Raw genomic sequence first — 10,027 nt, 5'->3', positions numbered from 1 at the left:
GAGACACCAACTCATCTTATGCCTTACACAACTCTGCACATATGTATCGCTCCACCTTCCTCCCACTGCCCTACTTTTGCTTACCTTTTCAGCAATGTCTATGGATTGTACAATGGTTTTAAGTTGGGACTTCGACTCCATAACAAATCTAATTCCATCTCCTGTATTGTTCTGTCCTCTATAGATTATGCTGATGCCCCTCTGTAAGAACCTGGAGATCTTCACTGGTACTGCGGCTATGGAAACCTGACCTGTTCACCGGACGTGCTTGTTGCACCCTCGACTACTATGATTATTATTTGACCATGCCGGTCATTTATGAACATTTTAACATCTTGACCATGTTCTGTCATAATATCCACCCGGCACAGCCAGAAGAGGACTGGCCACCCCTCATAGCCTGGTTCCTCTCTAGGTTTCTTCCTAGGTTTTTTGCCTTTCTAGGTAGTTTTTCCTAGCCACCGTGCTTCTTTCACATGCATTGCTTGCTGTTTGGGGTTTTAGGCTGGGTTTCTGTACAGCACTTTGAGATATCAGCTGATGTACGAAGGGCTATATAAATACATTTGATTTGATTTACTGAGGGAGGTGGTGTCCACAAACAGTGACGGGAGAACAGCCAGAGGGGGGTCAAGTCATCTGACGGGAGAACAGCCAGAGGGAGGTCAAGTCATTTGACGGGAGAACAGCCAGAGGGTGGTCAAGTCATCTGTCGGGAGAACAACCAGAGGGTGGTCAAGTCATCTGTCTGGAGAACAACCAGAGGGTGGTCAAGTCATCTGTCTGGAGAACAACCAGAGGGTGGTCAAGTCATCTGTCTGGAGAACAACCAGAGGGTGGTCAAGTCATCTGTCTGGAGAACAACCAGAGGGTGGTCAAGTCATCTGTCTGGAGAACAACCAGAGGGAGGTCAAGTCATCTGACGGGAGAACAACCAGAGGGAGGTCAAGTCATCTGTCTGGAGAACAACCAGAGGGAGGTCAAGTCATCTGTCTGGAGAACAACCAGAGGGTGGTCAAGTCATTTGCTGAAAATGTATCTATAGTTTGTCAGCTCTGCTGCACCTGGGAGCTAAAAGGTATGGCACCACACTCCCAACAGTCATGTTTAAACATACTTGTATGCTCATTTATGGGTTTCTTAAAGTGGAAATCAGCAGTTGAAACAAGAAAGCATCACCCCACCCCTGTTTCGATAAAAAGCTGAGGGATGGGCTGGAGAAATGTAACCACTCAAATTCAAAGACATCGCTAAGGATGCAAGGTCTGACCATTGTGCCTCCTAAAACCCCCCTGGAGCAGACAACCCAAGGTTCCACGCCTCAGAACTCCTCCAACGGGGGTTGAGAAGGATGTGAGTAGAGAGGAAGTGAGGAGTTGGGCAGAGATGAATTGGGACCAAGCTCATATCATTGTTTTATGTGGAAACTTATGTTGAATGATACATTTATTATGTTTGCACTCATGTTTGTTCTACTTGTGCTCTTTCCACTGATGGCTCTGGCTTGCTGGAAACATCTGATCTGATGAGACTCCATATGCGATTTGACTCCTGTATTTGACTTTATTCAATAAAATTTTCAATGCCAAATTTAAATAATTTAATTATCTGTAATTGATAGACAATTACTATAAAACATCTGTTTTCCACAGTGAAATGTTTGGTGAATGCATGATGTTGTTTTGTCCTTAGTCCTCCTTTGACTGCTGTGTGTACTGGTTCAGTTCTAAACGACCATCATTGAGTCCATCCTCACCTCCTCCATCACTGAAATGGATTGTCTGGTCTGCTGAGACGGGGAGTTTCTACCATTCTTTTCTGCAGATCCTCTTAAGCGCGGTCAGGTTGGATGCGGAGTGTTGCTGCACAGCTATTTTCAGGTTTCTCCAGAGATGATCGATCGGATTCAAGTCCGGGCTCTGGCTGGACATTGAGATTTGTCCTGAAGCCACTCCTGCATTGTCTTGGCTGTGTGCTTAGGGTTGTTGACCTGTTGGAAGGTGAACTTTTTCCCCAGTCGGAGGTCCTGAGCGCTCTGTAGCAGGTTTTCAATCAAGGATCTATCTGTACTTTGCTTCATTCATCTTTCCCTCGATCCTGACTGGTGTCACAGTCCCTGCCGCTGAAAAACATAACCCCAGCATTATGCTGCCACCACCATGCTTCACCATAGGGATGGTGCCTGGTTTCTTCCAGACGTGACACTTGGCATTCAGGCCAAGGAGTTCAATCTTGGTTTCATCAGACCAGAGAATCTTGTTTCTCATGGTCTGAGAGTCCTATAGGTGCCTTTCTGCAAACTCCAAGTGGGCTGTCAGTGCCTTTTACTGAGGAATGGCTTCCATCTGGCCACTCTACCATAAAGGCCTGATTGGTGGAGTGCTGCAGAGATGGTTGTCCTTCTGAAAGGTTCTCCCATCTCCACAGTGAAACTCTAGAGCTCTGTCAGTGACCATTGGGTTCTTGGTCACCTCCCTGACCAAGGCCCTTCTCCCCCGATTGCTCTGTTTGGCTGGGCGGCCAGCTCTAGGAAGAGTCTTGGTGGTTCCAAACTTCTTCCATTTAATAATGATGGAGGCCACAGTTCTTCGACTGCCACTGGAGGCCAGGTCATCTGATGCAGCACTCCATCACTCTCCTGGAGGTGTGTTTTCAGTCACTGTCCTGTTGAAAAACAAATGATAGTCCCACTAAGCTCAAACCAGTTGGGATGGCGTATTGCTGCAGAATGCTGTGATAGCGTAACGCAAACGCTGGGAGTCGAGATGCAAGTACAGGGGGAATTTAATAATATAATAAACATGGAACAATACAAAACAAGAGTAGCGTCTGGACATGAAAAACATAACTAATACTGCCTGGGGAATGAACCAAAGGGAGTGACAGATATAGGGGAGGTAATCATAGAAGTGATGGAGTCTCATGAGGCGCAGGTGTGCGTAATGAGTAAACTGGCAACGTCGAGCGCCGGAGAGGGAATAGACGTGAAAGGTATCATGCTGGTTAAAATGTGCCTTGAATTTTAAATAAATCACAGACAGTGTCACCAGCAAAGCACCCCCACACAATCACACCTCCTCTATGGTGAGAACCACACATGCGGAGATAATCCGTTCACCTACTCTGCGTCTCAAAGAGACACGCGGTTGGAACCAAAAACCTCAAATTTGGACTCATCAGACCAAAGGACAGATTTCCATCGGTCGAATGTCCTTTGTTTGTGTACTTGGCCCAAGTAAATCTCTGCTTCTTATTGGTGTCCTTTAGTAGTGGTTTCTTTGCAGCAATTTGACCATGAAGGCCTTATTCGCACAGTCTCCTCTAAACAGTTGATGTTGAGATGTGTCTGTTACTGGAACTCTGAAGCATTTGGGTTGAAATTTCTGAGCCTGGTAACTCTAATGAACGTATCCTCTGCAGCAGAGGTAATGCTGGATCTTCCTTTCCTGTGGCGGTCGTCATGAGAGCCAGTTTCATCATATCGCTTGATGGTTTTTGTGACTGCAATTGAAGAAACTTTCAAAGTTCTTAACATTTTCCGTATTGACTGACCTTCATGTCTTAAAGTAATGATGGTCTGTTGTTTCTCTTTGCTTATTTGGGCTGTTCTTGCAATAATATGGACTTGGGTCTTTTTCCAAATAGGGCTATCTTTGCTATACCACCCTTACCTTGTCACAACTGATAGGCTCAAACGCATTAACTGCATTAACTTCTTCGGGATAGGCGTCCCTTTAAGAAGGAACGCAATTCCACAAATTAACTTAAGGCACACCTATTAATTGAAATGCATTCCAGGTGACTACCTCCTGAAGGTTGAGAGAATGTCAAGTGTGCAAAGCTGTCAAGGCAAAGGGTGGGTACTTAAGTATCTCAAAAATAAAACATATTTAGATTTGTTAAACTTTTTTGGTTACTACATGATTCCATATGAGTTATTTCATAGTTTTGATGTCATCACTATCATTCTACGATGTAAAAATAAAGAAAAACCCTGAAATGAGTAGGTGTGGCCAAACTTTTGACTGGTACTGTAAATAAAATATATAAAAATGTCTCAAACAAACTTCGTCACACACGTGTCCTTCACTAAAAAAAGGTGCAAAAATAAAAATAAGCTGAACTATTTACAAAGGGCATTTGTGTTTGTTTTACATCCCAGGTGTAGATGATTCGATTTCACTTTCACCATATCTTGTGCATGTCATGATAATCTTTGAAGCAGTCCCTCTATGCCAAGAAACAAAAAGCGAACTGGCATTTTCCCCGTGTTTGTGCAATGCTTACAGTTCTTCCTTTTGTCTTTTGGCATGTGTGTTGGATAGTGGCACTCACCTTGAGTGAGGGGGGGGGGGGGTCTTGTGATGGTTGTGAGGTTGCTTTGGGCCCCCAATTCAGCCATTTCCAACACCAGCTGCTCTCGGAAGGTCAAATTGAAGAGAGGGGTTTGACCTTTTGCTTTGGCCATCTGCTTTGACCATCTGCTTGTGGAGAACGAAAGCATTTACTATAGCAATGTCCACAAAGTGGTTAAAAAAATAAATAAATAAAAAAGTCTTACCACTTCCTGGTCTTGTGGAGGACCTGGTAGTAGCCCATCAGAGCATCAGATAGGTTGACACCCCCCATGCTGGCATTGTAGTCTTTCACAGAACCGTGGACATTCCTCAGAACCGTGCCCTATTGGAATTTCACTCTCCTTGAGATATGGTCGTTATTGAATGCCTTATACTGTGTGGTGTGCATGGTTACTTCCCTAGTGTCCTTCCATTTCACAAAAAGCAGCTTGTTAGTCTTGATCCAACGTTTAGTCCTTCTCTCCGCTGTCTTTGGCATGTCGTTTACCTTGGTCTTAGAAAAAACTATTCTGTTAGGACAAATGGTGCCACAAGACCCCATTTTCTTCTTCAAGAGGCCTATGAAAAGCATGGGACTAGTATAAAAATTGTCCACAAAGAGCTTGTACCCACTGCCAAGTAAGGGGAAGTACATCAGCTGCATGACAGAGTCATAACTAAGGCCCTTCCCAGTCGGTGTGATCGCCTTGCCTTCACAGATGTAATGATGGGGCGTTGAGTCGGAAGCAGGTGCAGGTGAAATGTTTTAATATAACAAAACCAAGAACACGACACTAACATAAGGTAGTACGCCGATACACAATAACAAGTAGAGGTCGACAGATTATGACTTTTCAACGCCGATACCGATTATTGGAGGACCAAAAAAAGCCAATAACGATTAATCGGCCGATTTTTATTTATTTGTAATAATGACAATTACAACAATACTGAATGAACACTTATTTTAACTTAATATAATACATCAATAAAATCAATTTAGCCTCAAATAAATAATGAAACATGTTCAATTTGGTTTAAATAATGCAAAAACAAAGTGTTGGAGAAGAAAGTAAAAGTGCAATATGTGCCATGTGAAAAAGCTAACGTTTAAGTTCCTTGCTCAGAACATGAGAACATATGAAAGCTGGTGGTTCCTTTTAACATGAGTCTTCAATATTCCCAGGTAAAAAGTTTTAGGTTATTATAGTACTATTTCTCTCTATACCATTTGTATTTCATATACCTTTGACTATTGGATGTTCTTATAGGCATTTTAGTATTGCCAGTGTAACAGTATAGCTTCTGTCCCTCTCCTCGCCCCTACCTGGGCTCGAACCAGGAACACATCGACAGCCACCCTCGAAGCATCATTACCCATCGCTCCACAAAAGCCGCGGCCCTTGCAGAGCAAGGTGAAAAACTACTCCAAGTCTCAGAGCGAGTGACGTTTGAAACGCTATTAGCGTGCACCCCTCTAACTAGCTAGCCATTTCATATCGGTTACACCAGCCTAATCTCGGGAATTGATAGGCTTTAAGTCATAAACAGCACAATGCTTGAAGCATTGCGAAGAGCTGCTGGCAAACGCACGAAAGTGCTGTTTGAATGAATACTTACGAGCCTGCTGCTGCCTACCATCGCTCAGTCAGACTGCTCTATCAAATCATAGACTTAATTATAACACAGATATACAAGCCTTAGGTCATTAATATGGTCAAATCCGGAAAATATCATTTCGAAAACAAAACTTATTCTTTCAGTGAAATACGGAACCGTTCCGTATTTTATCTAACGGGTGGCATCCCTAAGTCTAAATATTGCTGTTACATTGTACAACCTTCAATGTTATGTCATAATTATATACAATTCTGGCAAATTAATTACGGTCTTTGTTAGGAATAAATGGACTTCACACAGTTCGGAACTAGCCAGGCGGCCCAAACTGCTGCATATACCCTGACTGCTTGCACGGAACGCAAGAGAAGTGACACAATTTCCCTAATTATAAGAAATTCATGTTAGCAGGCAATATTAACTAAATATGCAGGTTTAAAAATATATACTTCTGTATTGATTTTAAAGAAAGGCATTGTTGTTTATGGTTAGGTGCAACGACAGTGCTAAATCACCCGTTTGGCGAAGTAGGGTGTGATTCGATGAGAAATTAACAGGCACCTCATCGATTATATGCAACGCAGGACACGCTAGATAAACTAGTAATATCATCAACCATGTGTAGTTAACTAGTGATTATGTGAAGCTTGATTGATTTTTATAAGTTTAATGCTAGCTAGCAACTTACCTTGGCTTCTTGCTGCCCTCGCGTAACAGGTAGTCAGCCTGCCAGGCAGGCTCCTTGTGGAGTGCAAAGTAAGGCAGGTGGTTAGAGCGTTGGACTAGTAACCGGAAGGTTGCAAAAACGAATCCCCGAACTGAGAAGGTAAAAATCTGTCGTTCTGCCCCTGAACAAGGCAGTTAACCCACCCTTCCTAGGCCGTCATTGAAAATAAGAATGTGTTCTTAAATGACTTGCCTAGTTAAAGGTGTAAAAAATAATTTAAAATAAATAGGCAAAATCGGTGTCCAAAAATACCGGTTTCCGATTGTTATGAAAACTTGAAATCAGCCCTAATTAAATCTGCCATTCCGATTAATCGGTCGACCTCTAATACCAACTGGTGAGTGAACGTGGGAGAGGAAATGATGAAGGTAATGGGGTCCAGGTGTGAATCAATGATTCACAAGTGAGCGTCATGATGAATCCCAGGACCGGTGGTCAGTATTCTGGTGACGTTGTACACCGGAGGGGAGGAGCAGACGTGGCAATAGATGAAAAGGTCCCACGTGTAGGCAGAATTGGCTAGCACAAAGAGCATTTGGTTGGCTTATTTTTAATATATTGGTTCAAGCCAATGTACTCCTCTATAGATCGATTTTAAGCAGGCTGGAAGTAAGTTTTGCATGCCTCCACCATGTCATGATAAAGGGGCTTGACTCTTGCAAGACGATCATACCCTGTAGCCCCCTTCTTCTGGTCATTCTCCTGATCCTTTTGTGTGTCACTCATGTGAAGAGTACAGTTGATGGCCAAGAATCAGTTCACTCATGATGGAGGTGGGGAACTCGAACTGATAGAGTGGGGACTTGCTCCAGTTGTCAACTAGTCTTGATACCTTTACCAGTCCCATGTAAATCACCAAGGAAATGTAGTTGAGCATGTCACCTTTGGTGACAGGTTTCCAGGACATCTTCCTTCCCCCTGTTGCGTCTTGTCCCCATACTTGTTGGTATTACTACTTTGTGTTCCCAGTAGAGGTGGTAAAGTAGAGCTGAATCAGCTGAAAGGTGGTGTATATTTCATCACTAACCAACTGTGGGCCTTCAGGTCATTTGGGTGTATACCTAAATTGTTCTGGATCCTCATCTTCAAGGACGCTATGCCACCGGTCCTCAGTCTCATCTCCCTCTGTTGTGCTGCTTCCACTGCATCTTCTCTGTTGAGGCCTAGAGCTCTTCCCTGCCCCCACGCCTCCAGATGAACTTGCAGAGGGGAGTGTGCCAAGGCCTGCAGTGGGGGTGGTTGAAGAGGAGTGGTGGATGTAGAACCATCAGACGGGGTGATTGACATGGCAGTGAGGACCTTGACCGGCGGGGGAGCTTGCTGTGGAGGGGTGGCTCCCAAAAGTCATCATCCAAATCCTCTGCGGTGAATACAATAAAGGGATATATTGTTGTAAGACAGAATTACAGTTGACAAAATGTACAAAACCCATTACTGTAAAGTAAAAACACCAAGCCTAAACTTTACCTGTACAGTGACTCACATAGGTGTGTAGCACAAACACACACAATGCAAACAGTAACGCTTTGGAGACAAATGCATAGGTGAGAACCACAAATAAACAAACAATGACTTGAGAGTTTAGTGGCCTCTCCTAAGTTAAGGATGAAACTTAGAACAGCAAACAGTGAACTAATTTGAAGAAACAGAAAATAACTACTTTGGAATTATATAACATTGAAATTACTTGTTACATTGGCCTATGTAAACTAAATTCAAAGCACAAAAAGCAGACAACTTATTAAAAAAAATACATTGAGTAAATTAGCTATATAAAGTCATGAAAATAATTTACTTACAGATCTAAAACTGGATCCAATCCTTCTAGAAAGCAATCTTTGTCTGCCGAGAAGAAAAATCTGAGCCAGGTAGCAATTGTTTGCATTATGCATGTGAAAAGAGTCACTTGGTGAACATTCGATGTTGACATTAAGTAATACATCATTAGATAATATTCGCAATAGGCTAGATTTGTTCCTACCAACCTAAGGATTAATTTGATAACCCAATGCAGCTATAACTCAAACAGACCAAATCGAAGCTTACCTTGTAAGATGGTTGCTGTTTGGTGAAAACGTTTTGTAAAATAAACATTTTGACTATCTTGGCTGGTGATCAATAACGGTAAGTCACAGGCAAACAATAAGATACCCTCGTGATCTGTGGAGTTCCGGCTTTCGGTGTGTATCAACGTATTCCGTGTTTATTTCGTTTATGCTTCACAACACTAACCGGAATGTAGATAGCAGCCATCTTGAAAGAGGTCATCGGCCTTACAAATTCGTATGCCCATATATGGTAGTAAGTCAAAGATTTGAAGGCACTGATCAATAGCCAAGATACTCAGCTTTCCGCAGACACCCTGCTTTTGCAGATACTGTAGGGGCTACCATTCTGATCACACACTGAATTGAATAAACGAAAACAAATAGGGTCCCCAAATATTGGGACTATACATTTATGAGGGGATTGAGGCCACTGTGTTCTTGGGGACCTTCAACGCTGCAGAACTGATTTGGTACCCTTCCCAGATCTGTGCCTCAACACAATCCTGCCTCAGCGCTCTCCACACAATGCCTCAGCGCTCTCCACACAATGCCTCAGCGCTCTCCACACAATGCCTCAGCGCTCTCCACACAATGCCTCAGCGCTCTCCACACAATGCCTCAGCGCTCTCCATACAATGCCTTCGACCTCACGGCTTGTTTTTTTTCTTGTTTTTTTTTTTCTCTGACATGTGTTGTCAACTGTGCGACCTTATATAGGCAGGTGTGTTCCTTTCCAAATCTTTTCCAATCAATTTAACTTACCACAGGTGGACTCCAATCAAGTTGTAGAAACATCTCGAGGATGATCAATGGAAACAGGATGCACCTGAGCTCAATTTCGAGTCTCATAGCCAAGGGTCTGAATACTTATGTAAATAAGGTATTTCTGTTTTATATATTTTTTATAAATTTGCAAACATTTCTAAAACCTGTTTTTGCTTTGCCATTATGGGGTATTGTGTGTAGATTGATGAGAAAAAAAAAAGATTTAATACATTTTAGAATAAGGCTGTAATGTAACAAAATGTGGAAAAGAAGGAGTCTGAATACTTTCCGAATGCACTGTATATATTTCTTGTCTGTATATTGTCAATCATTTGTATATTATATTCAAACTACTGTTATACTGTTATACTTATTTTTTTAAAGGGGGACATACTGACAAACACAATTTACCAACATTGTCTCTAATGACTGGTGAATGAATGAACCCGTGTTGTTATTATTATTCGATAACCTGTGATCAGTCACATAATTAACCCACATGCCGCCTACACCAACCTACCTGCTCACTACCT

Source organism: Salmo trutta, chromosome 23 (genome assembly GCF_901001165.1).
Source record: "Salmo trutta chromosome 23, fSalTru1.1, whole genome shotgun sequence".
Classification (NCBI taxonomy): domain Eukaryota; kingdom Metazoa; phylum Chordata; class Actinopteri; order Salmoniformes; family Salmonidae; genus Salmo; species Salmo trutta.
Note: the sequence above shows the minus strand (reverse complement) of the source record.